Below are 6,000 nucleotides of genomic sequence, written 5' to 3'. Positions count from 1 at the left end.
TTAGAAAACGGATCCTTATCTACGCCCCCTCAAGAAGTCTGAGATCTTCTTCCTTCCGACATGTTAATATCTCTCGGTTCAAGAGAGCCTGGGAAGCCAACTCTTTTTCCATCAAGGCCGCCCGCCTTTGGAATGCTCTTCCCTCTGAGCTCCGTCATGCACCCTCAGAGTGGCTTTTCAGGAAGACACTAAAAACTATTCTTTTCTGTAGCTAATTTCTCTGGATCTTCCTTGTTTCTGGTAGTAGTCATGTTATGTTAGCGCTGGGATGCCTTAGGGTAACTACGCGCTTTATAAGTCCATAAAACGAAACTAAACTAAACTGTGTACGCCAACAGTGGTGTTGGTGCAGTCATTGACCAAGTGTATCCTTTGTCTCTCTCTCTCCCCCTTTCTTGTTTTGTCATCCTGTCCTTATGTGCATTAGCATCATCTGGCGGAGGAGCAGAGGCACCAGCGACACAGGGAGCTGCATCCTACAGGACCCTGGAGGCAGAGTCCACTGACGCTGAGGGCGCCAGTGGGACGGAGGGCGAGGGGAGCACCACAGTTGAGACTGGAGGGGACAACACAGACTCAGATACCTGCTCCGATGGGAGCTCACTGGTGGTGGCGGACACCTCTGTGACCACCCCAGCAACAGGTACAGCCGCCATCCCCCGTACCAGCACCGCCATCCCAGCAGCCCCTCAGCAAGTTGCCCGTGCCCGCTCACCCAGGAGGGTGGGCATCTCCTTTGCACCAGGCACCTCAGGCCCTGCCCCAGTGAGTTCTGCTGCCCTGAGTGAAGAGGCTATTGACCTCCTGAGATCCATCTCTGTAGGGCAGTCACCCAGGTGCTGGCAGCCCAGATGCAGCAATCTAAGGCATTCCTGGAGGGCATTCACGGTGGATTGGCTGCCCAACAGAGATCGATCCAGGCTCTGGCCTCCTCTCTGATGGCAGCCATTGTTCCTGTTTCAACCATCCTCTCTCCAACTTCCACTTCCCATTCTCATTCTCCTCAACCCCAACCCATCCCAAGCACACAGCCAGACGAGCATGCACACAAGACCACACCCAAGAGTGTCACAGGCAAACACAAGCACCACACTTCATCCCACAGGCACGCACACAAACACCATCCAGTTGCAGACACAGCAACATCCACTATTTCCACTGTCTCCCCTACTCCTCCACCTCCCACCCCGTTATGTCCACACTCACACCTGCATGCACTACATCACCATCCACTACCTTCATCATCACCACACTAAGAAGAACACACACCTCACTGGCAGATACCTCCACAACATCCATGCACACGTCCCCTGTGTCCTCGCCCACCGTGTCTGACTCCCCCTCCTAAAGTACTCAAACACAAGCACTCAGACCCCAACAGGCATCCACCTCACAACAGCATACAACCCATGCACCTGCACCCAAATCCAGCAGACAAACACCTCCAACAACCACTCCCTCATCCTCCACTCCCATTACTCCTCCCTCTTCCTGTCCCAATGTCCCTAAAAAACTTTTCCTTTCCCACTTCCCTCTTCCCTACCCCCCACCGTCCTGCACGTATGGCCAGGGTATCAAGGACCCCCAACAACCACCCCCTCATCCTCCACTCCCATTACTCCTCCCTCTTCCTGCCCCAACATCCCTAAAAAGCTTTTCCTTTACCACTTCCCTCTTCCCTACCCCTCCTCCCCATCCTGCACATATGGCCAGGGTATCAAGGACCCAGCCAAGCACCTCAGCTAAACAGTCCACAGGCACAGTTTTAGCAGCACCTACTTGTGGTAGAAAGGATTCCAGGCCACAAATACTGAAGGGGAAGAAGCCTGCACCAGCCACAAAGAAGGGGAAGGAACCTGCACCAGCCACAAAGAAGTTAAAAGGAGCCTGCACCAGCCAAAAAGAAGGGGAAGGAGCCTGTACCAGCAGCTGTCACAGAGCCCCCACTGCCAGACATGGTTGTGCAGCCATCAGAGAGTGCAGGGGCCGAGCAGGAGCCTACCCCAACCACCACCACAGTGCAGGCATCAGAGGGTGCAGGGGCTGAGCAGGAGCCTCCCACAACCACCACCACAGTGCAGCCATCATAGGGTGCAGGGGCTGAGCAGGAACATCCCACAACCACCACCACAGTGCAGCTGTTACTGCCGGTGGATGCCATAGAGTCCAGCCTCCATGGGTTGCTGTGCGGCCTGCCCCCACCTGAACTAGTGGGTCATCACCCACTCGAGAGACTGTGGCCTTGCACTCCCCAGGACCAAGCACAGGGCATGTTGCCCCCTCCAGAACCAGTGGGGTATTCACCCACTCTAGAGACTGTGGCCTTGCACTCCCCAGGACCAAACACAGGGCATGTTGCCCCCTCCAAAACTAGTGGTGGCTTTTTGTGGTGTTTTCACTGTGTTATGATATAATTTCTGCATAACTACTTTACATATTGCCTTCTAAGTTAAGTCTGACTGCTCAGTGCCAAGCTATCAGAGGGTGGGCACAGGATAATTTGGATTGTGTTGTGACTTACTCTGACTAGGATTATGATCCCAACTTTGACAAGGGTATATACCTCTGCCAAATAGAGACCACATTTCTAACAGAATGGAAATCAAAACTGATACCAGCCCAACAGATGATATTCCTGGGATTTCTCATTGATTCAGTCAAGACATCTCTGAGTATCCCAATTCCGAAGGGCTCCAAAAAACGTAAGGAACTCAAAAAGGTCCTGAGAAGAGACAGAGGTGGTCATTCCAACCCTGGCGGTCGGTGTTAAAGCGGCGGCAAAACCGCCAACAGGCTGGCAGTAAAAAAAATGGAATTCCGACCCTGGCGGAAACCGCCAACAGAAACCGCCACATCAACACACCGCCCGCCACGGCGGTACAAACAAACAGAGCGGCGGTCCCCGCCAACAGACAGGCGGGAGTCAATGTACCGCCCACAGTATCACAACCTACCAATCCGCCACCTTTTCCGGGGCGGTAGCTCCGCCGATAAAAACACGGCGGAAACAGCCATTTCGAAGGGAAAACGTTCACCTCCATACACCCCACGAGGAATCAGGACAGCATGAAACCCGAACTCCACATACTCCCAGCGATAGTCTTCCTGCTCCTCTACCAGGAGAACGAACGCCGGCTCAGAAGACAACGGTGAGTACTGCACCTACGACACAGGGGAGGGAAAAAATTACGGGGACACACATACGCGACACACCCACCCCCACCCTCACCCACTACAACACACACATCAATGCATAGCAATACATCACAGTTACCCCCCCAAACCCCCTGGAAGAATGCAAAGACAAAAGGAAATGATTCTAAACATTGGAATATATTGCAATACAGCCATAAAAATGTATATACAGTACACATCAAAAACTCTTATATACAGAAATGTACAAGTCCGAGCATTGTAGCAGGCATTGTCCGTGGACCACTGGGCCCAAATCACATGGGCAAAGCCCAGACAGGATACCTGACTCCAACGGAGAGAACACTGCAGGGGCATCAGATAGCAAAACTACAGGCACCTCAGGGGGAAGGGAAGGGGGGGCACCTCAGCCAGATGAGTGCACAACGCCAGATCCACGAGGGGCCTCCATGGCCACTGGTCAATCCTGGGGAGTGCAAAGCCACAGTCTCACAAGCCCAGACAGTAGGTGGGCTGCCCACTGCTCAATCCTGGGGAGTGCAAAGCCACAGTCTCACAAGTGGATAACAGTCTCCACTGGTTCTGGAGGGGGCCTGGTGCCCAGAGTGCCTCGTGCAGCCCTGCCCGACACAGATGCAGGCCAGCCCCTGCCGCTCATGGGCCAGCGGTGCCTGCGATGGAGTGGCCAGTTCAGCGGTGCTTGAGACGGCGGTGCCCAGTTCAGCAGTGCTTGAGATGAAGTGCCCAGTTCAGCGGTGCTTGAGATGAAGGGCCCAGTGCAGCGGTGCTTGAGATGAAGGGCCCAGTGCAGCGGTGCTTGAGATGAAGGGCCCAGTGCAGCGGTGCTTGAGACGGCGGTGCCCAGTTCAGCGGTGCTTGAGATGGCTGTGCCCAGTTCAGCGGTGCTTGAGATGAAGGGCCCAGTGCAGCGGTGCTTGAGACGGCGGTGCCCAGTTCAGCGGTACTTGAGATGAAGGGCCCAGTTCAGCGGTGCATGAGACGGCGGTGCCCAGTTCAGCGGTGCTTGAGACGGCGGTGCCCAGTTCAGCGGTGCTTGAGATGAAGGGCCCAGTTCAGCGGTGCTTGAGACGGCGGTGCCCAGTTCAGCGGTGCTTGAGACGGCGGTGTCCAGTTCAGCGATGCTTGAGACGGCGGTGCCCAGTTCAGCAGTGCTTGAGACGGCGGTGCCCAGTTCAGCGGTGCTTGAGATGAAGGGCCCAGTGCAGCAGTGCTTGAGACGGCGGTGCCCAGTTCAGCAGTGCTTGAGATGAAGTGCCCAGTTCAGCGGTGCATGAGACGGAGGTGCCCAGTTCAGCGGTGCTTGAGACGGCGGTGCCCAGTTCAGCGGTGCTTGAGACGGCTGTGCCCAGTTCAGCGGTGCTTGAGATGAAGGGCCCAGTTCAGCGGTGCTTGAGACGGCGGTGCCCAGTTCAGCGGTGCTTGAGACGGCGGTGCCCAGTTCAGCGGTGCATGAGACGGCGGTGCCCAGTTCAGCGGTGCTTGAGACGGCGTGCCCAGTTCAGCGGTGCTTGAGATGAAGGGCCCAGTTCAGCTGTGCTTGAGACGGCAGTGCCCAGTTCAGAAGGTGCTTGAGATGAAGGGCCCAGTTCAGCGGTTACGGCCATGGTGGAGAGGTCATTTGCCACCTGTCCTGTGGCTGGCGGGGCCCTCCTGCCCATCTGTCCTGTGGCTGGCGGGGCCCATCTGTCCTGTGGCTGGTGGGGCCCTCCTGGGCAGCTGTGCCGGGGCTGTTGGTGGCCTCCTGCCCACCTGGGGTGGGGCTTGCGGCGCCCTCCTGGCCAGCTGGGCTGATGGCGGTCTTGTCGGGCGTGCTGCCCTTCCCAGCCTTCCCTGATCGCCTGTGGCCCTTCCCCACCTTGGGCGGTGTGCCAGCTGTCTCCACACTCCCTGCCGGAGTCCTGGTAGGGGTTTTAGTCCCTGGTGTTTTCACCCTCTTGCGCCGGCCACTGCCTATCTTGGGATGTTTCTCCGGGGGTGGGCTGCCCGTGCCTTGGCTTCGCACCAAACTGGCTGGCCCGGAGGGTGGGGCACTCCACTGTCCATGGCAGACTGTGATGACAGGGGCCGGTTTTGTCGTGGCTGAGGTGCTGACTCTAGCCCTATGACATGGACTGGGTGGGGGAGTTGGTGGAAAGAGGTTGAGTTTGGATAGGAAAAGCTTTTTTGGAGCAGTGGGACGGGTAGGTGTAGTGGGTATGGGAGTCGAGGAAGAGGTTGTGGTTGTAGGAGTTGTAATTCTGGTGGCTTTGGGTGCAGGTGCTTGGGCTGGAGGCTGTCGTGAGGTGGATGGCTATTGGGTGGGTGGCTGCCTGCGTTTGTGTATCTTGGAAGAGGGGGTCACAGACACACTGGGAGAGGACACAGGGGACGTGTAAATGGCAGTGGGGGTGGTGACTGCACGTGTGCGGGGGGTTCTGGTGTGTGTGCTGCTGAGGGACGTAGTGGCTGAAGATGTTGTGCATGCAGGTGTGAGTGGAGACGTGACAGGGAGGGAGGAGGTAGACGAGGAGGAGGGGGACACAGTGGAGGCAGTGGGGGTTTGTATGTCTGTATGTGGATGTTGCTTGTGTGAGTGCCCGTGTGATGTGTGGTGCTTATGTCTGGCTGAGCTTCCCTTGGGTGTTGGGGTGTGTGCAGGCTGGTCTGATGGTGTGTCTGGGATAGGCAGAGGTACAGGTAATAGGGTATGGGTGGAGGAAGTTGGAGGGGGGAGGCTAGAGACAGGGACAATGGCTGCCATCAGTGCCGAGGCCAGAGTCTGGAATGATCGCTGAAGGGCCGCCTGACCAGAATGAATGCCCTCCAGGTATGCATTACTCTGGTGCA

Source organism: Pleurodeles waltl, chromosome 9 (assembly GCF_031143425.1).
Source record: "Pleurodeles waltl isolate 20211129_DDA chromosome 9, aPleWal1.hap1.20221129, whole genome shotgun sequence".
Classification (NCBI taxonomy): Eukaryota; Metazoa; Chordata; class Amphibia; order Caudata; family Salamandridae; genus Pleurodeles; species Pleurodeles waltl.
The sequence above is the reverse complement of the archived record's forward strand: the minus strand, read 5'-3'. Positions refer to the sequence as shown.